The sequence below is a fragment of the Chamaea fasciata genome, unplaced genomic scaffold (genome assembly GCF_029207755.1).
Source record: "Chamaea fasciata isolate MVZ Bird 193981 ecotype frontalis unplaced genomic scaffold, bChaFas1.0.hap1 SCAF_10, whole genome shotgun sequence".
In the NCBI taxonomy this organism is placed as follows: Eukaryota; Metazoa; Chordata; class Aves; order Passeriformes; family Sylviidae; genus Chamaea; species Chamaea fasciata.
In genome coordinates, this window is record NW_027094095.1 from 1,472,116 (window position 1) to 1,498,515 (window position 26,400).

Here is a 26,400-nt window from a genome sequence, read left to right on the forward strand (position 1 = left end):
TGCCCTGTGCCTCTGCGGTCCAGATGGGGAGGTCATGGTCCAGGTGCTGCAGCCTCTCCTGGAGGAATATAAAGAACAGCTGGTTCATGGCAATGTAAATTCCATTGTTGGCCAATGCAGTGAGTAGGCCAGAGGCTGCTGTGCTCCCATGCTGCTGGGAAGGAGGCCAGTTCCCAGTCTACCATCTCCTCCAGCTCCCAGGGAGGGACTCGCACCTGGCATCCACCCCCTGCCAGCAGCCCTGCAGGCTCTGACATGGAGGACCAACCCAGCACCTCAGAAGCTGCCCTCTGTAATAAAATGTACTGTTGATTTCTTCCAGATTCCAGAAGTTGCTTGCTTGATGTATTGTATCGTCTTTTGCAACTAATTGAGTACTTTCAGGAAACCCATGTGAACATACAAATAGATTTTTTTCCCTGTCTCTTTGCACATGCTTTATCTCCTAGGCTAATGCAGAACAGTCTTGAAGGAGAAATCATCAGGTAACAGGAGCTTTCACCTATCATAGTAACTGTTAGCCAGAGTTTGCCTGGATGTTTGCTGGCCTGGCACTTCATCAAAGAGTACTGGGAAAAGCTTACACGAATGTAAAGCTTTTGATGCAGCTGAAACTTCAATCTCACTGTGGCAAAAGCACCTGTTTTTTTCTTTCAAACTAGACAAGAAATAGCAGCATTCATATTAGAAGATTGATATCAAAATTCTAAATAAAGTTTTATAATCCGAGTCTACAAATAGAACTTGCTACATAAAATTTGAAATGTCAACAATCATTCTAGTGCCTCAGAGTAATCCTAAACAATCTTGATCTTAATTTCTCTTGCGAGGTTGCTGTCTCTAAGGTGATTGGTTCAGCTGCACGATATTTATGTGGATCAAATGGATTCAAAAGGACACCCAGGGAATTAATTCAGCATTTCTTTTCTCTGAATTGTCACAGCATTCCTAAAACCAAGTAACCAATTCTTTCCAACTACTAAACAAAAAAGTAGAAATAGTAGCAAAGAATGCATACATCTACCAAAATTCATCTTCAAGTGTCTGCTAGCTGAAAATATTTATTTGTCTTTCAGGTTTCACCTAGGCTCATATACTATCCAGAATATCATTAGCTGGTCAACTTCTCAGTTTGCAACAAAGGCAAATCTGCTTGAGGTTGGTGACTCATTCTACCAGAAAGGGGTATTTTCTAATGGCAGTGCTAGTTTCATTTAATTTAAGGATGAAGAAAACACATGTTCATATGTTATTCATACCCTTGACACCATGTTGGCACACTAAGAAAGTGGCTGTGGCTCTCAGGCACTCTGCAGGCATTTTCTCAGTGTAATTTAACTTTTTCATTCAAGGCATGTCACTTGAGGATGGTAATCTCATCTAAGTTTCTTAAGAACTTTTTTTCAACACAATCTTTCATCCAAGAGCAGAGGAGCTTTGGAGAGGTGGGAAACTGATCAATCCTGTTTTTTATACTCTTTGCTAGTAACTTTTCTTTTCCAACATGACCATATCCCATTGAGGTTGCTGTTATTTGCTGCCTGCATGAGAGAGATTTATATTGCATCCAGTTTTGTGAAAATTATCTTTTTGCTCTTTGTGTCAGTGATTATGTTTTGCCTCAAGTTTGCTGTATGACTCCTTTGTTTCTTGTTAAATGACACAAGGACCACCAAGTAGGTTTGTGTGAATTTAGTCATTCATTTAATCAATTATTATTCACTTTTTCTGAGTATTATTCTGCACTGATAACTTCATACTTTCTTCAGTAAACTTGTCTAATTTTCCTTAATTACATTGTCTATTGAAACCTTCTGTTTGGGGTTTTACAGAGGAACAGAACAGTGCTAACGGCAAAACAATGATTTTCAGGGTAGTTTTCAAAATTTTTTTAAACTGGTTTATGTACAGTAATCAATTTGGTTGGAACGATATTTGTTCTATAATGGCTAGACTACTTTGGCTGTGTTCTTAGTCTTGGATTGAATGCAGATGTGTGTACAGAATGCATGCAGGTACTGAACTAGAGAATGTATAGTTAAGCGGAAGGTGGGAGGTGATGGTGAGTCCTGAACACTGATAGGTTTGTCCTGGAAACGTAAGCATCGTTTTGGAGCAAAATAAATGATGACTGATGAATTTTACCTTTTTGTTTTCTTCTGTAGTAATTGAATATATTGCACATAGAATAAATGCACTCAGTGTAAATTGGGGTTTATGCAATGAAAGCTACTTGAAGAAATAACTGTATTAGGCAGTTTTAAGCAGTTTGCTATATGGGTGTACTTATACAAATCCCTAGGTTAGAGAAACACAATGATTCCAGTTCGTGTAAAGTGGAACTGAAGTAGCTTCCATTGGGTAGAAGTAATTACTGTTTACTCCCAACAGTCATGTGCAGGGGTGAGCAGCTCTGTGTATTGAGGAAATCACAGAAATATTGTTGACTAATGTAACAGTAGGAGGCACTTGAAAGTACAATTGTGGCTTTTGGCAAAAAAATTTGCAGAGAAGTGATTTCCATTAGAATCTAGTGGAAAAAATTGATATATTTGGTTGCATTTTGAGTGACTAGTGGTAATCTTCCTTTCTGTTTGGACACCATGATCTTGCTTAGTGAGTGTGCTTCATCAGTTGGCTGGACAGCAAGCCATTCCTTCACATATGGCACTGTATTTGAAACATGAGGAGGGAAAGAGCCATTAGAAGTGATGCTGCTTGAATAGATGCTCAACTATCCTTGTTTGCAGCAACCTTTCAGCACATTTCACTGAAAAGGAGTGAAACTGAAAAGATGGGTTGCTGCCACTGAAATCAAGATGCCAGTTTCCATTCAGTCAACAGTAGCAATTCTATTTGCTTTCTTTTTACTTTGTCCTTCATAGTTCCCTTGCTGTCATCAAGAATGAAAGGCCCAAGGAAAAATGCTCTTTTCTTTTTCTTGGAGATTTAAGTTTGATTACTTAGCGAATAAGCTAAAGCTTGAACTTTTAAACTCACCTTTAGACTTCTATGCTTTTTGTAGGTTGTTTTAACAGCAAACGTTAAGCAAAAACTCACCACGTGATGTATGAAACAAGACTTGAATAATAATAAAGGAGGATCAGACAGTTGGTGAAATTTGTAATAGCTCTGCTGTAGTCAGAGAGAATAAACTGGCTGTTTTCTCTAGGTATATACAAGAAAGTAAACGTGTTGAAGTCATTATAGGGAGATTATAAGTAATCACTAATGAATACATCTTGTCTTTCCAGTTTGACTTGTTCAAAGGAAAACTTTGTATTTTCTTTTTGCTTGAATTAATTTATTATCTTCAAGTTGTTGACTAAGCTTTTATGAATATCTTGCAATGTAGAGTTGGCTGGGACTGTATTCTTTATGCATTACACAGGCTCGGTTGATTTAAATTGTCATATGGCTGAGCCATCCTTGATTATGTAGTTTTCACCAGAAACCTGAGAATTGCTGTCTGCGGAGCCGGTAGACTGAGTAGTGAAAAGATGCTCTAATCAAGTCACTGAGGTGCAGCATATCAAACATGGCTTGTTATGATGCTAAGGAAAGTAGCGCTTATGATATTAAGTATGTAGGGTTACCTAGTTATCACAGCTTTTCTACTGGAGGGGATTGCAACATGCCTGATTGCCAGCTCGCTGTGGAAAATAGAAATCTTCAACTGGCAGAGCAGCTCTTACTGCTTTGATTCATAAATGCTGCTTCAGTGCAATGTGAATCATGATGAAGCAGCTCAGGGCTCTGTTGTCTCTTGTTTCTCTGGGACATAGGGTGTGGACTCTGTGATCCATAATTGTGGGGGTTTCCTGCCTGTAATGTAACAGAAAATGCTATCCCTGCCTCCTCCCCTTCCCCTATAATTATTAGAATTTGCCATGTCTTAGATAATCTCAGAGGAGAACAGCCTAAATTACCTGGCCTAAAAGCTGGAGTTTGAGTGTAATCTCTTGTTTTGGCTGTCCTTGCTTAGATACTTTTACTTTTGTTGACTTTTTCGTCAACCCCCTTAATTTTTGCATGGAAACAGACTACAACCTTAAAACTGGCCAACGTGTCTTCATCATGTGTGAATTTCCTCTTGATCATCAGTGTAACCACTAACTACAGGCATTTCAGCTTCTTAAGCAGATTTATGTGAACGTCTTTAGAAAGAAAATCCTTGTGAGGTGAAAATCTTCCCAGGATAAATTATGTCACAGCTAATGGAACAGACGGCTGAGGAAGAAAGTCAGTGAGTCTCAAACAAATGGCAGAGATCTAAAGCTCTGCAATAGTATGGGGGGCCTTGAATCACACAGACTTTTTGCAGGAGAAAGCAAGCTGGGCAGCTATTCTGAAAACTTGTGTTTTGCTTTTCTTATTGCTTTTTCTGGTTTCTCTGACTCTGAAATAATACAAGATAGGAGGGCAAAGTAATTCCTTTCAGTTATGTTAAAAGGTTGTTACACTTGACAGTTATGTATTATTTTTCTGTCTTTGAAATCTTGGCTGAATGGATTATGGAATCACCATTATATATGAGTCATCAACTTAGGATATTTTTAAGTTTGTTTTTTAGTCTTTGTGCTATACAATAAGCAACTCAACGTAAAAACTAGTGATGAGGAAGAGTTTCTCAGTTATGGTAACCTACACTTTTTCCCTTCAATCCCTGTTTGACTTTCATTGCAGTGACTCTCAGTATTGTTTCCAATAATCCTCTTTCCAATGAAAGAATATTGTTTTAAGTCTGAATACAATTCTTGCTATCATATTTGATCAGAGATAGGCATTCTGTTATTTTCCATGACCAACCACATTCTGCCCAAAAGATGTGTTAAAAATGTGCTTTTGTGTGTGTGTGTCGGGCAAAAAAAAACCCCAACCAAACATTTGTTAATCTTTGTGCTTTATGGGAAGAGGTTACTCAGTTGTCCTTAATAGTTGTGATGGAATGACCAAGCAGATTGTGGGTAAAGATACTTTTGGGTTGAGGTGGTTACACAATAAATGAATAAAAGGTGATATTTCTGCATTTCCAATATGTCAAATGCTTATAGCATTTTTAGTAGAAATTTAATTCTATCCATAAGACACTCTTGGCTGAATTAACAAAGTTAAAATTATGCATCACCACTACTTCTGTCCATTTAAGTATTATAATAAATGTAAAAAGAAAGTGATTACTATCATTCAGAATGCTATGAATAGAAATTTGACAATAACCTGGCTGGTGTAAGCATTTATAGTTCTAAAAGAGTGGAAATAAATTTAAATCCTATTACAGGTTTATTTACCAGGCAAATATAGGGTAAAGTAAAACTTTGAAAGTTGTCGTAAGTTGAGTTTTATTGCGTCTTTTTAGTCCTTGGAATATCTTTTAAAGAAAGTCAAATCTCAGAGCTCTGAGACCACCTGTAGCTACAAACCTTTGAATCCTGTTTGCTGACTCCCAAATTCAAATCTCAAATTTGTGTGGACTGCCTGAAGCCGTGAATGACACAGTGAGAGCATTCAGGCTCAAATATTGTCTGCTTTTCTCTAGCTCTAGGGGCAGATTAGGCAGCACTTAAATTCATTTTTCTGGTTTCAGTCCTTCCACTCTTCTAAAATTCACTCTCCATGCAAGTTGGCCACTTTGTTAATGATTATATTGGAGTTAAGTCTGTCTTGTGGAAGTAATGAATTATAGTATCTTCAGTGCATGAGCAATAAGTTTTTTCTTCATATTTTGTTTCAAAAAACATGCTGATTGAAATAAGCTTATTGCCATCAGTGAGACAAGAGAGATAATGGTATGCTTGCAAAAGAAAACAGTGCTCAAATTTTGTACTTTTCAGTAGGTTTTTTCTGCAATTCCTTTCTTCAGAGTTGCAAGGATCAGAAGAGAGGTCCTAACCTTGTGCAGTTTTGCAATTCATAGATGTCCAGCATGATTTAGGATTTTGGAATTAAATGGCTTGAGTTTGCTAAGTTGTAATTGAGCTGTTAGATTTCATTCGCTAAACATAGTCTGGTCAAACAACTGACCTGTATTTTGGTTGGTTTTTTGATGTTCTGAAAATTAACCTGCCTTGTGAAATGGAAAATTGAGGTCAAGCCTTTTATGTGCCTCATTCAAAGGAGCTTTTCACTCAAAATCACTTGAAATGAGCCATGTCTTGGTACTGTGGGGAGTTTGTCTAGAGCTAAGGATTATGGTTTATTGTCTTTGAAATATATTTTTCTGTTAAATTCTCAATGAATATTCTCATCTGAAAGTAGATGTAGTGGTGGTATTTACTGTAAAATTTCTACTTCTTGCTCAAAAGGTCTGTCTGAACTTCTCTGTCTGGTATTGACAAAGTTTGCCTTTTTGTCTGAAAAGATCCTTCATACATTTGGTTTGGTATTGTCTCTGCCTCATCCCAATATAAACTTGCAAAAAAATGTCTGCCACACCACCTCTTAGGAGGTCAGAGAGAGCTTTTAGGGATGTGTTTCTCCTCCCCTGTAGTACTATAGTGAGAACAGTTTTTCATGTTTTGCTTCATTGCAAGGAGATACTCTTTTGGGTTGGTTGTATAATGTGTAGAACCTTTCACTTGCTGGTATAATAACTATGGTAAGGAAAGAGCAGTGAAAGGCAGCCCTGTTCAGTTCATGTCCCGGTCAGCACTGACAGTTGTGCTTCATGCAGATTCTCACTGGGCTGATGGGCTTTGGTACCAAAGCACTGGGTCTCTCATCCTTAAACTATTGATGGTGTGACTGAACTGCTCCCTGCTCTGGCTGTGCAGTTTGCTTTCTTGACAAATATCCCCTGCTCAGGAAAACGGGTACTTCTGAGGGAGCTGCTGCTGACAAAATAACCTCAGTTGCTTATGCTTTTGAAGTAAGGTTTCTTGAGAACTTCAAGAAAACAATCTGTTTAACTTTTATCTCTTTGTAGACAGTAATGTTTAGTGGAGAGAAGTATTTCAGCCAGATGCCCAAGTGGTAGTAGTAGTTTAGGCTGTAAATTCATAAAAGTCACACCAAACCATGTGCTCTGTGTTGGTAACATCAATACCATTGCTGGTTTCTAAAAAGTATTTGTATTTCTGCATAAAGAAATAGCTTCTATGAAAGTTGGCTCAGCTGCTTTAGAAATCTTGTTTTGCTTCCTTTGGATTCACTGTGTGTTTTAGAAGCTCTTAGGAAGGGACATGGTACAAACTGGTAACACTCTTAAATAATTTGTAAATATACTTCAGGTATAGAAGCTGGAGAATCATTTCCCTCTTTGGAGAGTGCATCTGATTTTGTATCAGGAGGTGAAAATAATCTGATGAGTGTGTTACTTATATTAAAAGGAAGTGTGCTGCCCTGTAATGGAAAAATTGCTGTTAAAACATCTGAAGAGCAGCCTTTCAAATTTTTGGAAAGTAAGATAAAGCAATTTAACAGTGATTTGTGCACCTTGAGAAAAAGTAGATGTTGAAAAAGTACCATTAATATTATATTACTTAGTAATCAGCAGTAATGAGGTAGAAAACCAATTTGTGATGCATTTTGTGGTCACAATTTTTGCAAATGAGCCTTCAGTGGCAGAGCTAGATATAAACCATTTCTATCAGTGTCTTGGAATTGAGATTTGTGAAGTTTTATCTGTGGTGGTTTTTGTTACTGTTTTCTTACTTCCTCTGGCAACTTTTGTAGTTTTGTGATACTCTAAAAGAGAGCACAGTTATCCCTATGTTTTCAAATGGACCAAGAGGCTTTTCATTCATCTTTGAAAGGGTTACTGTAAAATGAATTTAATTGGATCTTTCAGGGTTTTTTTGTATGCACAATTCAGCAAAAGAAGTCTTGGTAATGAATTGCTATTTCTGATCCACAGGCTGTTTTTCTCCAGGCAGACAGCGGATCAATACCTGCTTTAGATGTTTACAAGTCAGTATATTAATGACACTCAACTGTGCATTTATTCTCACTGGAGCAGTGCCCATTCCTACAGAAATGCCCAGGAGAAATACCCAGCATAGAGCAAGCAAGACCAAATGTCACTGGTCAGAAAGGGGGGAATGCTTGAGAAACTGCTTAAAACTTTCTCTCCTGTCCCTTAAAGTGTGGGAGTGCCTTCCTGTCCTTTCCCAAATTCCTTGGTGTTTCAGGCATTATTGAAATCACTGATTTGGGTTTTGTGGTGAGTGATGGATTTAAACCTCCTGCAAACTAAACCTAAATGTCAGTCTCAGATAATGCAAGAACAAAGCAAGTGAATTGTGGGGGCAGCCTCAAATTGCTGATGTCTGCCAACAGAACTAGTCAGAGGGAAAATGTTAATTACTTTAAAAATTTAGTAATTCTAAAACCATAAAGGAGAAGCTGTTTTCAGAAAGGATTAAGCCAGTCTTTGAGATAGGACAATTACTAGCGTGATCAACAAAAACAGCATTTGAAATAATTGTCTCATGTAGCAATTGCACTTAGGGTAGAATGCAGTTTTCTCTCGTTCTGACAGTATACTGGATGTAGGAGGAACAGTGAAATTAAATGTGGAAAAATTTAAGTTAGTCACCTTAGCAAAAACAGTTTTCTGCACCCAAACTGAGGAATTTGCAATTCTGCATGGAATCCATGAGGGACTTTGCTCCCAGTACTTCCCCTTCTTAAAATGGGTGCAGTTATCAGGTAATATTGGTGTTTAAAACACTGGCTGGGTAAATCAACACACTCTACACAGAGCAGCTCCTGTGCATCAGCTGCCTCATGGGAAGGGTCCCTGAGTAGCCACTGGCCTTTGTTCCTCACAGTTTGTGCTGTGGAGCTGCTGATGTGCAGATACACTTGTCTGGTTTTCTGTGAAATTCTTACAAACATGGATCCTAGTGAGTTTGGATTACAAAAATAACTCGTTCCTTAAGCCATGTTGCAACTGATTTTAAACCTAACTGCTACCCTATATTAACATGTTTGTAAGGAAGCTGTATAGAGTACACGAACAAGCAGAAAGGACATCCAACTACAGAATTGCCATTGTTATGCCCAATGTCATCCATGTTCACATGCATAAACATAGTGTACAGCAGGTAATTTTCCATCTTGCTTTCCTATGGTCTGTAAAAATCTTACAGTTTCCAGTTGGGACTGAGACATTTGAAAGCATACATGTGGTTAGTGGAAATGAACAGCAGCTTTAATGATTAAGCTACTTGGATACTTGCTGGCTGGCAAACTTACTAATATTTTATAACCAGTTTTAGTCCACTCCTCTTTATGGGAGTTTGGAGGGAGAGTAAAATTCAGGTGTATATTTTTTAAGGACAAATAACTGATTAATAGGGAAGTTCAGTCAGGAACTTGAGAGAAGTGCTCACCTACAGTTAAATTAGTTCAATGTGATGTGTAAATCTTCATATGCAGTGAATGTCTTCTACAAACACCAAACCAGGAGTGTTTCAGCTGGAGTATGAAACAGTTCAGTTACACTTATGTGCTGGTAAATTAGTGTCTCATCTTCAAAAAAAGAGCTTTTACTATTTATTTATTGGTAATACTTGGATGCTGTGCCATCCTGAAGTTGTGACACAATTTGGAAATCAATCATTAGTGGACCTAGAGGTAGAACAGACTGCATGAGTTGTAGGACATGGCTGTGATTTAACTGAAACGGAAGCAGTTTTTAGTGTAGCTTAATGACACCTGCAGTTCTTGGGTTTGGTAAAAATACACATGTATAGATAAGCCCTTTTCTTAAGTAACTGCAAATTGCATAAATCTGTATCTTCGAGTCTGCTGTATTGTCCTACCACTTGTAATTTTAGGCTTGAAATAACAAGTATTTGTGAAATGGATTTAGAAAAGTTGCCTTATCACTGAATTTATGTTTTTGTCTCAAAGCCTTTGACCTTTGGCATTGATATTTTATCACAGGGGAAGGTGTTTCCAGTAGGCAGTGCTGGTGTGACTGTGCATGCAGGTGTGTGCACACAGCCTGGTGTGGACCCTTGTTGGTTTTGCAGGTGTCCTGTTAGCTTGGCTGTTTCCTTCTCCTTCAGCTGTAAGACAGAATTTTCTCGTTGGCTTGTTCCCTTCTTAAACCGTCTTTCTCCCTCCTCTGAGGTGTTGCTGTGCTGCAGTCTCCTTGTTACATTTCACAGTCTGTAATTAGCCCAGACACAGAAGTCGGGGTTGTCTGGGGCAGCATGATTCCAGTGATGAAAAGGCCTAATAATAATTCCCCCTCAGTTCACTTGCACTTGGTGCTGTTTGATCCTGCGACTCAATAAGGAGTGTACAACATAGCTGTATTTTCCTGCTCACTTTGCCTGATTAGTGACTGATCTGATTTCCCCCATGTCTGTAATTAATTTTCCCACAGAAGTATGCTTAGGTTTATGGCTTAAATAATAAATGATGGTGACTTGTGCTACTGTCTACTTGTTTTAATCCTTTTCCATGTCCAGATGGACTAAACAAATGCATAGTTGTTGCATCTGCTCTGCTGTAATGATTACTATGGTGAAGACATTTTTTTTTTAATTTTTATAAGCTGCTGTTTTATTTTGCAAGAAGTTATTGAATTACTCCTCCAGAAGGCTACTAAAGTAAGAGGTTTATGGTTTTTATTGTCCTTTGTTATATGAACAGTTAATGGACAAGTAGGTACAAAGTACTGAAAATTTGGGTTCTACTGTAAAAATGGCATCAAATCCAGTCTTTCCTGGATACAATTATTAAAGTGTATAGTCCTATGTAAAAAAATCCCAAACATTAAAACTTGAAGCAAAATTCCCCAAGTCACGAGTAGATATCAAAGACAGATTTGAAGGCAATTAATATTTGGGAAAACCAGTGAATGCAGCACGATGAGCATGACAAAATGTCCTGGGAGTTGGGTGTGTGTAAGAGCCAAATCTGTGCCATTGATTTATACTCTGAGTTTTCTGGATGAACTTGGAAAGAAAGGCAGTATTGTTGTTGGGAAATGTAAATTGCTGTATTTCATTTCACTCCAAGGGAAAACTTGTCTCTTCAGGAATTTCCCATCCAGTATTTAGAGCTGATTCTATCACTTCTGAGTAAAGTTACTTTTCAAATTGTCTTCTTAGTAAATCTTTTTTAAAAAGTTGACTTTTTGCTATAGTAGTTCAAAATGTAATGCTGTTTTGTGTGGTCAAAGATAGTTATGCTTGTTCTAGAAATTGTTTCATTTCCAAGGAAAACTTGTTGTAGGAGAATTTGTAAGTGAAATGATTATTTAAAGCTACTTGTCACAAGAGGAATTAGCTAGAGATTAACCTGTTGGAGCAGGACTTTTTTTTCTCTCAACTTCCATTTAGACTTCAATTTTATTATCCCTTTTTTTGGCATGAGTTTGTTTTCTTGTGTGCTTGCAGATAATAGTGACATCTGACTTCTCTCAAGACACTTAACCTGCTGTGTTAGAAGGAAAGAGAAATCTCTCCTGTTTCCATAAATATTGTATGGCTGATGAAGAAAAAACAGTGGATATGCTATATTAGGGGCATGTATTTTTGTTATGCTGTTTTGTTGTTGGACACATGTCTGTGTTGCAGTGTAGTTGTGAAAGAAATATATATTTATCCTTAAAATAAATAACTTTTAATATGCTGAAGGAAAAAGTGAATTCTCATGCTGGGCCATACCTATTTATCAAGGATAATTTGGTTGGTAGAAATAGTGAACACTGATTATGTGGTTCCTCTAACTGCCAGTGGGTTTCTGTACCTTGTCCTATAAACAAGGTAAAGCTGAGGATGCCCTGGTATATCTGAAATGCTACTGAAACTTAACAGGCTTCAGTCACAGCATTTAGGAGTTGAAGGGAGTTACTTCTTTCCTAAAATTCCCCTTTTCCATTTTATAAGTGACATAAAGCATGACTGAGGCCAGGTCTGATAAAAAACCACAGTACTTAAAACTCTAGCAAGACCAAGTTCCTTTGCAAGTTAAGTTCTTGTATGTGGTACCAAGACCTGCATTTGCATGCTTAGAAAAAATCCTTTTTATTTCTTTTTTTCTGTGTTTAGAAACTACCCTTGTTTTGCCACCCTAGTCACCATAGAATGGTGTTTTGTTGGCTAGGTGATTTTGCTATTAAAATCTCATGTTATTGTTTTAAATGTGTTGTACTGAACAAAATAAAGCACATGGCTTTCAGCAATAATTTAAATAACAAATAGTATATATAAAGAACATTTCTTAAAATGCCTCCCTGAAAGTAGATATTCATAAATATTCAGGGAGACCTTACATCCTTTGTGATTAAGTAGTGTTCAAATTATTTCAAAAACTAAATTTTTGAAATGCTGCTGTAATTAATGATTAATAGGGAGCTTAAATCCAGCTAAGTACCTGCCTGAAAAGTGCCAGTGCTGCTTGGTTTTCTGTGTTTGCCTCTCCTAGCAATGCTTTTTGTGTTCATGTCAAAACTGGAGGTAAACAGTTTACAGATAAAATGGAGCATTCTCCATAAAACTGCAGCACTGGGGAGATGTCAGGATACATCCAGTTTGGAAACAACCCCTTGACTGTTAACAAGAACAAACAAAGCGTGTGACCCATGCCGTGCAGCTGGCGAGGGGGCTCAGAGACTGTGCAGTGATTCTCCCAGCCCCGGTAGCTCTGGCAGCAGGGCTGCAGCACATTTTTGGTATGGATTTCCTGCAGGGCCATGTTTATGTTGGAGGCGGTGCACAAGCTTCTGTGTGGACATCAAATTATTCTATTGGTTTGAGGATTAATGAGGTTAAATTAGCTCAGTCGTTGACTGCAGGTTTTGTTGAGGTTCAAGCTGTTCAGGCTGTTGCAGTTAATAGGAGCAGCCCAGAATGCTGCCAGTTAAATGTGAGTTACTCACCAGGGATCCAGAGTTCATTATTGGAAGGAATAGGACAACTTTACTCCTGAAAAAGTTCAACTTGTTGAGAATACTCTTCCCTGTGTTGTTTGAGAGGCAGAACTGGAGAGAGTATCATTGATCAGCAGCACAGCAGGATACCTTGATGATAGGTTTAGGGTGGATGTACTGCTCTCTTAATACCTGTTGTACAGATAGAAGTATTGGTGATAAAATAAACTCCTTTGGGCCTTTGATTTGCATAAAAATAATGTCCTGTTCACTAATGAAAAAGTTATTTGGAGCTAGAGGGAAGTGAAGAGCTTGGAATGAGTATCTCTGCTTAAAAACCAATCCAAGGTAAAGGCAGCCAACTGAAGTGTCTGTTAGAAGAGTTGGGCCCTGTTTGGGAACACCTGGAAGAGACGTTCTTTTTGTCTTAATCTTCTTCCCTTTCTTTTCAGAAATACTACTTTTAGAGCTATCCTGATAATACTTTCTAAGCCAAAGTGCATTATATAACACATGGCATAAGTGATGAGAACATAGGCCATGGAGCTGGCTAAATAATAAGGAGAGATTCTTGAATATACCACATTGGGCAATTCTTTCCATTTCTGGATCTTTGGCTTCTGTTAAATGGCAGTGCTACAATTGAGTGCAATTATGTGGAATATGTCAAATAGAAACTTTGACTCTGTATCACTAAATTAGGAAGCCAGAATAATACTGTATTTTAGACTCTGTAAGCTTTCCTAAGCATTAGTTTGGTTGGCACTGGGTGCCTGCTATGGTTTTTTAACAACAATTTGCCTTCTTTGTTTAAAAGTTCAAAGATTCTCCATGGTTTGTTTGTGGTTTGTTTGTTTGTTTGTTTTAAAATTTTTATTGTAGCTTATTTGCTTTCCCATTTATGTGCCTATTAAAAACACTGGGAAGCTGCTGGAGAGCTTAGTGATCCATCAGGACAGTTGATGCGGTCAGTGACAACAAAGCCATCACCTTTGCAGGTCAGACAGTTTGGATAAGCGAGTTCAGGAAGCAACCTTGAATACAAGTTGCCCTCCTTATGAAAATGATGTTAGTGAGCCTGATGGGGCTGACAGGCAAAGTTTGCTGAAGGCTTTTTTTCAGGTGTTGTCCCTTTGTCACTTCTTAATTGATGCTCACATGGGAGATGCTGTTAGTTATGTCTAACTCTTCAAATGGGTTGGGAAGGTCTTCCTTTACTAAGTCTTTGTGATCTCCTCTCTTACCTGTTTTACCTCATCAGTCCAGAGTGCTTCTGGACCAGAAAGCAGATATCCCATAGAATGGATGTACGAAAGGAGCTGACCAGAGGTTTTCTGGTGAAACAGAATTTATCTGGAGTGGGGGAATGTGGTTTCATAAAAATGGGAGCTTGTTTTGTGTACTTCATTTCAGTGAAACTTTAAAGAGGGCAAACCTGCCACTCTCCCAGTTTCAGACTGTCAAATGTAGGAGGAGGGAAAGGGGAAGAGATCAAATCTTACATGTCATACTTCTAGTTAATGCTCTGGCTTATTAAACCGGACTCTTGCATATTTCCTGGGGGTACATGAGAAGCAGCCTAAAAACTCTGCGTTATTTTGGGAATAGTGGCCTTTCTGTGACTCGTGTAACAACTTCTGATCCTCCTGAATTTCATTCCATGTAAATGAGGGCAAGATAAAATCTCAGGCAAAGACTTATGAAATGTTGGAACAGCTCTGTTAAAAGCTCAGTAATAAAAAGTAATAAAACCTTGGGAGCTTTAGTTATAGGTTTTCAAAAGTTGCTTAACACTGTTATATTTTATTTTATATTGACTTGGAAGGAAATGTTTTCTGAATAAAATTTAGCATATTCTTAATATTTGCAAAAGTCTGTTGGCCTTCATAGCCACAAGGGCACAGTGCTGGATCATGTTCAGCTGCTGTAACAAGCACCCTCAGGTCCCGTTTTGACTGGGCACTGTCCAGCAATTCTGCCCTCGGCCTGTAGCACTCCAGAAGGTTGTTGGGGAAAAAAAAGGAAAAAAAAAAAAAAGGAAAAAAAAAAAAAAGGAGGAAAAAAAGAAAAACAAACAAACAAAAAAACACTGCCCCATGCAGCAACCCACTTGGATGCATCTGCAGTCCTGGAAGCTTGAGCACCCTTTCCCCTATGAATATACCTTGAGCTTGTTCGGGAGTGGTCTCACTTCCTTGTGTCGGCAGACCTTGAAACTTGACTACCCGTTGTTCTCAAAAAATTTGGACCTTGAGCTTGTTTGGGGGTGGTCTCACTTCCATGTGTCTGCAGTCCTGAAGTTTTGACTACCCTTTTATCTCCTACAAATGGACCTTGAGCTTCTTTTTGGGGGTCTCACTTCCATTTGTCTGCAGTCCTGGAAGCTTGACCACCCCTTTTTCTCTAAAAATTGCACCTTCAGCTTCTTAGGGTAGTGGCACTTTCATGTGTCTGCTGTCAACAAGCTTATGGTCCATTTAATAGAAAAAATGGTAGTCAAGCTTCCAGGACTGCAGACAGAGAAAAGTGACACCCCCCAAAAAAAGCTCAAGGTCCATTTGTATGAGAAAAACAGGTAGTCAATCTTCCACGACTGCAGACACATGGAAGTGAGACCAGTCCCAAACAAGCTCAAGGTCCAATTTTTGGAAAAAAAAGGGTAGTCAAGCTTCTAGGACTGCAGACACATGGAAGTGAGACCCCCCCCCAAACAAGTTTAAGGCTTATTGTAGGGAAACATCAAGTAGTCAGGTTTTAGGACTGCAGACACATGGAAGTGAGACCACCCCAAACAAGCTCAAGGTCCAATTTTTGGAGAAAAAAAACCTCCTGGACTGCAGACACATCAAAGTGAGAACACCCTGGAAGTTTTGCTCCCCGTTTTTCTCCTACAAATGGACCTCGAGCTTCTTTTTGGGGATCTCACTTCAATGTGTCTGCAGTCCTGGAAGCTTGACTACCCATTGTTCTCCTACAAATGGACCTTCAGCCTGTTTGGGGTTGGTCTCACCTCCATGTGTCTGCAGTCCTGGAAGGTTGACTACCCTTTTTTATCCTACAAAAGGACTTTGTGTTTGGTTTTGGGGGTCTCACTTCCATGTGTCTACAGTCCTGGAAGCTTGACTACCCTTTTTTTTTATTATAAATGGACCTTGAGCTTGTTAGGTTTTTATGGGGACTAAAATCTCGAAACAGAAGATTCTTATAAAGTGTCTACTTAAGTAATCACTGTGTTCCGTGTTGTAAATGTTTGTATCAATTGTTAATGCCACGTCACACCTGTACCCTTGTTAATGCTCGTAGTTGCTCATGCCCCATTCCTTAGGGGCGTAAGTTACTGTTCCACGTTTACTAGGTTAAAGACTTATTTAAAGACTTATTCATTTGTATCCGTTATTGTTCCAAGTTTGCATGTGAATAAGTTCATTTGTGTACCTTTTCCGCTCTCCCTCACCCCCCATTTCGAGCCGGTGTCCATTTTGAAACTGTCTCCTTCCCGTGGGGCCGTGCTTCCGCTGCTTCCCTCACACCCCTCATGGCAACACGCTAACCAGAGAACTCCCTGGGACTGCAGTGCCCACAGGAAGTGGAGTGGACACCTAAAAACCCCTAGGGCCGGTGAGCCATTAGCTAGACAGGACTCCAAACTACACCAGTGAGCAGGGAAAACATGGGGCTGCTTGCTGGGGCTCCGTGTCTTGTCGCCATAAGTCAGATAGTGCCCTCTCTGCGTGACTACCCTCGGCTTGTCAATGAGCTCGTGCTTTCCTGCGACTCTTGTGAGGACGGAAGCCCTGGCTCTGTCAGGAACCTGGCAAAGCTGTTTCACCTCCTCGTCCTCATCGCTCCAGGGAGCAGTGGCGGTGTGTGTGACCCCTTGGGTTCCCCACCCAAAGCTGTCCTAATACAGGTATTTAAAGGGAGATTTGTCTCCTGGCCCAGTCATAACAGGTGTGGTCTCACTTTGATGTGTCTGCAGTCCTGGAAGCTTGACTAATCTTATTTCTGCCTCATTTGGACCTTGAGGTTGTTTCGTGGTGGTCTCACTTTCATGTGTCTGCAGTTCTAGAATGTTGACTACCCTTTTTTCTCCTAGAATTAAACTTTGAGCTTGTTGGGGGGTGGTCCCACTTTGATCTATTTGCTGTCTAGGTAGCTTGACTACCCTTTTTTCTCCTACATTTGGACCCTGAGCTTGTTTGTTGGCATCTCACTTTCATGTGTCTCTGTTCCTGGAAACTTGACCACCTGATATTCTCCTGCAGATAAAACTTGAATTGGTTTGGGGTGGTTTCACTAATGTATGTCTGTAGTCATGGTGGTTTGAGTACCCTTTTTTCTCCAAAAACTGGATCTTGAGCTTGTTTGGGGCTCTCCCTTTCATGTGTCTGCAATCCTGGAAGATAGACTACCCGTTTTTCTCTTAGAAATTGGTTTTGAGCTTGTTTGGGGGTGGTCTCACTTCCATGTGTCCTGCAGTCCTGGAAGCTGGACTACTCATGTTCTCTTCCAAATCCACCTGGGCCTCGTTGGCTGCTGTATTTGGGGAGTGCAGGTACCATGTACTGTTGACACATGGATGGTTTTGTCTGCTCAGGGGGGTTGTTCTCTGCGAGCAAACAGCTTTAGGATGGATGCCCTCAGACTTGGTGTTGTATGGAGCACTCATCTAGCCTTCCAAATCAGTTAAATCAACCGTGGAGGTCAGTGAGGTGATGGATTTTTCAGCCAGACCACCCTCACGTTCCACTTGGAATAGCGACCCTTATTTCTGTAATACAGAAAAGCAAGGTTATGTCATTTGTGGCTGTCATTGTTTTAGCATGTAAATATCATTACATTTGAGGCTTGTATTGCACAAAGTTTTACTCTTCACTCCTGGCAAAGGCCTTCTACGTTTTATGTACAAAGTTCTTGCCATGTTTACATTTCATGCCCTGTGTATAGTGTCACTCATATGTCGGGATGCAGAATAAGGTTTGAAATTGCCTACAATTCTGATGTTGTACATGCGCAGTGTGTTTCTGCTGATTGTCAGTGATGTGCTGTGGAAAATTTTGCCCTCTTGACTGTGCTTGTAGTCAAGAACTTGACTCTCTACTAAACAAAGAAGGTTAAGGCCTTCATGTTTTAGACTGTAAGGAGAGGAATGAGGTGGAAAAAACCATCAAAACTATCACAAGTATATTTAGAAATAATGAACTCTGATTTCATTTTGCTCTTGGAATAAGTCTGCTACACCTAATGACAAGTGGGTTTTCTGGAGGTTCTGAAATGTGACAGGAAGCTTCTCTGAGTTATATCTTGGGCATAAAGGGTCCTCATGCATGCTAGACTGGGGAGAGAGAAAGCAGCAAGAGGCTGACAGTGTGGTAGGAAAAAGGAGTGGGCAGAACTGACACAAACCAAATAGGAGTTTAGAAGGGTAGTGCCACTACATCGGAACAGGGAGTGAAAGATTGACAGTAATTGGGAAACCAAAAAAGTGATGGTTTCCTCCAGTGAGCTGCCAGGTACTTGTGGCAGTAGAGGATGGAGCTGCATAGGAATTGTGGGGAAGTTGTAGGTGTGGGACTTATGATGCAGGATTTGTAGAATTTGTAGATGTAGAATGGTGTTTGCTTTCAAAGGAAAAGGCTGAATAAATTTAGGAAAAGGAGGGCAGACAAGCCCTACTTGTACTTTAAACTCATCCAATATTTCTCTGATGTCAAACATACGTCAAGATAAAAAAAATAATTTTAGCCAGAAATGGAAATTAAAAGTTTTCAGACTGCAGTACAGTGGAAGATCTACAAATAGTCCCTCTGTGTAACAGGGCGGGAATATTGTGTTTTGGTAAAAGTTCCTTTTTTGACTATAAGATCACTAATGTGACTGACTTGTCAAGTAGATCTTGCTCTAGTTACAGCGAACCGTTTTTTGCCCTTTGCGTTTTAACTTTGCATTGGGCAAAAAGTGATTTGTGGCAAAGTCACTGTAGTAAAAATTAGCCTATTCTCATTTTTTGTGTACCAGAGAACATTTTTTTTTTTTTTAAACACTGTTGTGCTATTTTCATACCTTGATACACTACACAAGAACAGACAGTTTTTAGTGTACATAGTATTCTTTGTATTAGAGCTTAATTTGAAATGTTTGCCACTTTGGAAAGGAGAGAGTGAAGGAACCTGGCTGCAGATTTCAGGGTGACTCATGAGCTTTATCTTTATATTAAAAATAGAGAATTGCACAAAATCTAGTAAATCAGCAGAAAAAAACTGGCATTTTGTAACATTGAACAAAATCCTGTATCTTGTGCAGCTGGCAGTTCTTAGCTGTGTTGGCTTAAATACAGCTCTCTTTAATGTGCTTTGAGTTTTGTTAGTTGACTTTTGACTTCCCTGTGTCTGCTTTTCTTTCTCCATTCCCTGCTGAGCTGGGCTGACAAAGTTCTGTTTACCTGCAGCTGTTTGTGTGTGTAATATTTAGACACTCATCTGAAAAAAAAAACCCTCAGGTAGTGGTGGATTGTTCTGAAGGGGTTCTCCTCCATGTGACAAACTTGTGTCTTAACATGGAAATGACAAATTGAAGTAAAATAGTTTCCACATAAAGTAGAAGCTTGACGCTTCCTAGAGAGAGTTCAATTTGCTGCTTCTGTGGGGTGAGAATTTTCTCTTTTCTCTACCTTTGCATTGATATCATCTGAAACTCCGGTGTGATCCTTCAGATAGGCAGTAACAGGATCCTTTAATGCCCTCTGGATTGGACACTTGTGATGTGATATTGATCACTGCAGCTTTGAATCATCATTACAGACGTGAGCTAATACGTTAGGCTGAGTTTGATGCTGGATGATAACTCCTGTTTTCAGGCTAGAGCAATCTCTTTTGCTTACACCAGGAAATTAGAAAAGGCAGAGTGGCAATGAACAATGTGACTTTGTCTTGCTTAGTTGGGAAAATATTGCTGTGTTCTGCTGTGTTTTAAAACAAAAAAAAAACAAAACAGAACCCAATGCTTGTTTTATTTTTCTGAAGTTGTTGTTATGCTTTGGGGAACTCGGGGATGAAGCAAGATATTATCATAGAAGTGACTAACTGTTCATACTAGAAGTAGTATTAGAACCAAAACAATTTGTAGGGGAATTCCTCTTACTTTACAGTCCTTGCAGTGTTCTCTTAATCTTGTTTTCTTTCCCTGTTAATGTGCAGAGGTTTGTACGTAGAGAGTTTTCCAGAACGTAGGTTCTCTATAACACTGCTTTTGGGGAATGAGAGAGGAGGAACTTTGTCTTGAAAAGTATTTCAAATCTTCCAGCTGATGGCTCTGTCTGCAGAAACACAGTTTTTCCCACCACTGCTAAGCTGCAGCTAAAAACGGTTGAAAGCCTGTTTTTTTGGGAGCAGAGGACACTGCAGCAACACTGCAGAACAGCTGAGAAAACTTGTGGAAATGTTTAAGTTTTCCAAATTTGCCTTGTGACAACTTGCAGTTTGTTGGGGGTTAGGTTTGTTCCTTCTTTCTCTAAAGAATTTTTTCCCCACAAGTTACCAAGGAGACCAAGTGTTGGATACTTGAGAGTACTTAACCGAAACAAAGAGGTGGACAAAGGTGGAAGGGAAAGATAACGCAGGTAAAAGACAGAGCTTGAGGCAGCTGTGGGCTTTTCTTTTTCCAGTGTTCTGGGAGGGAGACAACGGCTGTTTCTGGCTGGAAGACTTTCACTGTGGCCAAAGGGATCCAGTCCTGGGAAATCTACTATCACCGGTTCGGCCTGAATCCGGAGTTTTCCCTGCCACCCGCGGGAGCTGGTCCAGGCACTGCCTCGCCTTCGGGTTCTTCGGCGCTGCTCCTCTTGCTACAGTGTGACCCTGCACCCCCTGCGCTGCCGGGACATCCTGCCCCTGCCTGCCGAGACACCCTACCATCCCAGCTACCAGCCCGGGACTTTTCCACTGTTTCAGCTTGGTGCTCTGAAGATCCTGCAGGGACACTGAAAACAAACTGCCCTGGGTTTTGTGAAACAAAGCCCTCAAAGTTCTTAGTACTGTTGTCGTTTGTCATTAATGCTGTAGTTGTTTGGTGGGGGGGGGAGTTTTTTTGTGTTTGTTTGCTTTGTATTACATACTAGTAAAGAACTGCTATTCCTATTTCCCAAATCTTTGCCAAAGAGCCTCTGATTGTAATTTTACCTGGCAGATACCTGTCTTCCCAAACCAAGACAGATAACAAGACCTTGTAACTGAGATATGAGGGAGAAGCACGGTAAAACAAAAACTTACTCAAACTATGTAACCACAAAGAAATGTAGAAAGAGGCATAGCTGACTTTTAGTCTGAGCACTAATCCTGAGCTTAAGTTTTTGCAATATGCATGTGCTTATTAGTGTTATTATAAAAGCATTGTGTGAATTATCAATAAACGAGATTTGCCACTCACTCATATTGAGTGCCACATTTCTCCCGCCGCGGATTTCCCACAAATGGTGACCCCAACGACGTGATAGAACACCACGGTGGGACGGCGTAGAGTTCGGGTCCTTTTAGCACCAAGAAAAGAAAAAGGAGGGTGCCGCGCCCTAGGTGACCTCATCGGAGAGCCTAGCCGATACGTGCTGCCGGACCTTGTAAGGCTGCAACACCGCTGACGTTCATTTATCATGGAAAGGCAAGCAGCATATGATTTATTTTCTTCTTTTTTGCAACAGAGTAGGGTTAAGGGAATAGATTTGCCAAAGGAACTGCCTGAGATGTTAGCATATGAGTATGCTCAGGGTATGTTTCAAAATCCCCACACAGTTCATGAATTATCAGAATGGCGTAAGTTCGGGGATAAGTTATGGGAGGCAGCTTTAGATGATGATAAAACTGCTAAGAAATTAGGGAAATTGTGGCGGGTGGTGCACAATGAGTTGTTACAGTATCAGGCAGAGAAAAGGGCAGCAACTCAGGATCAGCAGGCTCAGGATAAAAATAAAAATTATGACGGTTGGTCTGATTGCCCGTTGCCCCCGCCGTGTCCTCAGTTAAACTGCCACCGGTAATGGCACCCTATTCCGCTGGCTCAGCCTCTTCGACTGCCACAGCATTGGCACCGTCTGACCCAGTGCTAGGACCCCCCGCCCAAAGCAATGAGCCGATCCCTGGGGCTGAAAGTGACCTAGCGGGGGCCATTGCACGGGAGCGACGAGAAGCCTGGGCAGCTGTGGCAAAACACCTTATGGTGTCCAGGGGATCCTGAAGCTGCAGAGGTGGGAAGGGAGATCACCTGTCTGGTGGTATTTACACCAATGGCAGGGGGTGGTCTGAATGCGACAGTAACTGCTCTTGATTGGAAGCTTTTGTCTCAGTTACGAGATACTACAAGTAAATACAGGATTACTAGTGAGCCTGTAAAGCAGATGCTGGATTACATTTGGACTACTCAGGTGTTGCTGCCGAACGATTGTCGCTCTGTAGTTAAGCTTATTCTAACAGAACATCAACAGCTGTTATTTAATGCACATTGGCAGGCACTCTGTCAGGAAAGTTTAGCAGTGAACAGGGGACCCGGTGATCCATTTCACGGCGTAACTCTAGAGGAACTAATGGGGTTTGGTAATTTTTTGAGAACAGAAGCACAGGCAACTCTTGGTCCTTTTAAGTGTTGTGAAGTGATGCGCCTGGTGTGGCAGGCATTAGAATTAAAGAGCCAGGCAGGATCCCGGCATATATGGGAATAAAGCGAGGAAGAGATGAGGCTTTTGGACCGTTTATAGATAAAGTAGCTAATGCAATTAACCAAGCAGGAGTTCCTGAGTTTATGAAGTGTACACTATTAAAACAGTGTGCGCTGCAAAATAGCAATCAAGCCACAAAGAATGTACTAAATACTCTAGGGGCTAATTGGTCTATAGAAGAGGCTCTGGAGTGAATGTCCAACATGCCCACGGGGGGTCAGGCTTTGGTAGTTGATGCTTTGAGGGAAATTAGAATAGGGTTGAAAAAACAGGCAGAAGCTACAACACAGCAGGTACTTGCCGCTCTTGTACCTTTACAAGCAACGGTAACCAGCACGCCGCATCCAACCACTAGTGGCGGGATGTGTTGCTATCGATGTGGAGGAGCTGGTCACATACGGCGAGATTGCCAGGCAAACAATGTCTGGTGCCAAAACTGCTGATCGGACACACACAGTCTCAGAGTCTGCCGACGTTGTTCGGGAAACAAGAAGACCAGCGTGCCCCCCAGCCGCCGCGCTCTGACACAAGTAGCTGCTGCCACCAACAACATGCAACAGCCCTCCGGCCAGTCACCCCAGGAAGCCTCGGCTTGGACCTGGCAGCCGCAGTAAGGATAACTTTACTGACTACCCAACCGGCAAAAGTACCAACGGGAATAAAAGGACCTATAGTAATAAAAGGACAAGCCATGGGAGCCCTGTTATTGGGTCGCTCATCTGCTACAATGATGGGACTGTTTGTTTTACCTGGAGTAATAGATGCTGATTATACAGGGGAGACATATCATGGCACACACTAATAGTCCCCCAATTCAAAATGAGATGGGGCAACGTATAGCTCAGCTGGTACCTTTGCCACAACTTACTAAGGCTTTACCTCCACGCCATGCTCAATCAAGAGGTGACCAAGGCTTTGGCTCCTCTGGAGGACTTACCCTGCTGACTATGAGCCTACACGATCGGCCAAGGCGGACGGTATCCATAGAATACCAAGGGGAGCAGAAAAGACTTGAATGTCTTTTGCATACCGGTGCGGACACTAGCATAATTGCTCCAGAATATTGGCCACAACATTGGCCACTGCAGTCAAGTACATCCACAGTTACAGGGGTGGGTGGATTGACATTGGCACAAAAATCACCATTACTATTGGTAAAGCTGGATAAAAAATTGGTGCGAACTGTGTTCTCAATTGTTGCTTTGCCTCCCACTGTGCAGTGTCTTATTGGCCGTGATGTCCTGGCCCAGCTGGGAGTGGTGTTGACCAACGAGCACCCTTTACCATGATGGCCATCGCTTAAACTTTCCCAATCCCACTTACTTGGACTTCAACTGAACCAGTATGGGTTAAGCAGTAGCCTTTAAAACGGGAAAGCCTAGAGCAAGCCCATTTGCTGGTGCATGAACTATATAAAAAAGGACATTTACAATTGTCAACAAGCCCTTGGAATACACCTATTTTTGTCATCAAAAAGAAATCTGGTAAATACAGACTGCTACATGATTTGAAGGCCGTCAACCAGCAAATGGAGCCTATGGGAGCATTACAACCGGGACTACCAAATCCAGCTATGATACCAAGGGAATATGTTGTATGAATCTTTCTGACCATTCCACGTCAATCCATGCTCAATTGGCAGAGCTTGGACGGCTTACAAATAACTTTTGAGTACAAACAGGGTTAGGTTTGGATGGCTGGCTAAAATCATTGGGTTTGGGTGCATGGTTATGTTCTGTTGTCAAATTTGCTATAATAGTTGGTATAGTGATTTTTTTAGCTGTATTGATTTTACCATGTTGTTGTTTGTGCTTACAAAAAATGATGCGAAGGATGGTGGATAGCGCATTTAATACCACCCTTCTTGTCCAACAGAAAAAAGGGGGTAGTGTGGAGAGTGTGATTGATAACTGGCTAGCTGCAAAAGGTCACGTAGACATGAGAAAGCTTTGCTGAGCACACAGGCACTCTCATGAGAACCAGCAAGGCGGTAAGGTTCGCATGTCCTTGAGCACAGCTGGGATACGATAACAAGACCTTGTAGCTGAAAGATATGAGGGAGAAGCACGGTAAAACAAAAACTTACTCAAACTATGTAACCACAAAGAAATGTAGAAAGAGGCGTAGCTGACTTTTAGTCTGAGCACCAATCCTAAGCTTAACTTTTGCAATATGCATGAGCTTATTAGTGTTATTATAAAAGCATTGTGTGAATTATCAATAAACAAGATTTGCCGATCACTCATATTGAGTGCCACATTTCTCCCGCTGCGGATTTCCCACAAGAACAGACCTTCCAGTTCTTAAAATCTTCTTAGTAGGAGGTGTGATGGTGCACTTTGACTAAATTGTGGTCAATTCTGTCTCCTAACAGCTGGCATCTTCAGATTCTACCGGCGGTGTTGGGAATGTCTTTTCAAGAGTTGAGAAGGAAAGTGTCTTTTAAGGATTCTGATCTTCCAGTGTGATGCGTAGATACCAGTCAACATGTAGACTGATGACAGGCACAGACAGTATTCTTGGCAATTGCTTAGAAAATAAACAAAACATCAGGCAGTAGAATAATCCTGTCAACAAGGAGGATAACAGTAACTTTTCCAAGGGACAAATGTCAGTGTCACTTTCAGTTACATTGCAGGAAAAAAATGGTAAAAGAAATGAGTGTGACCCAGAATTCCCACAGCCAAGAGGATATGTGAGTACCAGTTTGGCTGAAATGACTGTTGCTTGTCATTCCCCAGTGACAGTTTTGAGAAGTCATCACAGGCTCTTTTAATTTATGAATACTGATGTGTATAAGTCAGGTGTCGGTATATGTATTTTCACATACTTTTTTTTTGCTTTTTCCATTGTGCAGCAGGTAATCTCAGAACAGCAGTGGCTGTGCTGAAGCAATATAAATAGTAATCTCTGATTTTTACAATGATGTTTGATTGCCAAGTGATATCCTCAGCAAAGTTGGTCAGACCCTCTCAGTCCTACTCCTTGTAGCTACTGAGTACTGAGATTGTAGAAGGCCTTACTGAAGCTGACAGAAGTAATTTTCATTGCCTTCAGTGACTTTTAAATTGGGCTGAAAGTGCTGGTTGGTCTCAAAAATACTTTGTGAGCTTTGATCTAATGAGTGGAGACCAGTGGTAAATCAAAATGGAAGGAAGAGCTTTGTGGGCAAAATGCAGTACAGGTTAATTTGCTTTTTCAAATTCTAACATATTTAAATTTTATATCAGAAGTTGTGGAGGTCTAAATCCCTACTACCACCTTAAGGTATCTCTGCCTCATCATTGCTTAAGACACTGACTGAATGCACATAGTTTAATTTAAAGTTGATTGCATTTAAGAACAGAATTTTTTAAAGCCTTTAGTCATGTAATAATGGTAGATAGCACTTAATTTAGTCAAGAATGACCCGATACAGTTATCTATAATTTACATTAGCAATGTTGAACCGACAGTAAATTCAATTAATTCTTCAATTTTATGCTCTTAATATTTAAAAACCTAAATCCACTTTAAAATCAATTTGCATTTTTTTGAGGATGGGATTCTTAATGTTAAGCTCCTATTAAATCCGCATTTTCTCTACTATAAGATTGCTTTGAATTTTTTTGTCATGTTTTTGTGGAATGTTGGTCTTAAGCAGTTTTTGTGGGTTTGTCTGTGACTTAAGGAGCTCTCTATTGGATGCTGATCTATGCAGTTGAAATAGAACACTGGAAAAACATGATTTATAACAAGTGTTCTCATAGCAGACCAGGAGGTTGGGTTGATATTTCTTCTTCTTTGTCTTGGTTTGGGAAGACAGGTATTTGCTAGGTAAAATTACAATCAGAGGCTTTTTGGCAAAGATTTGGGAAATAGGAAT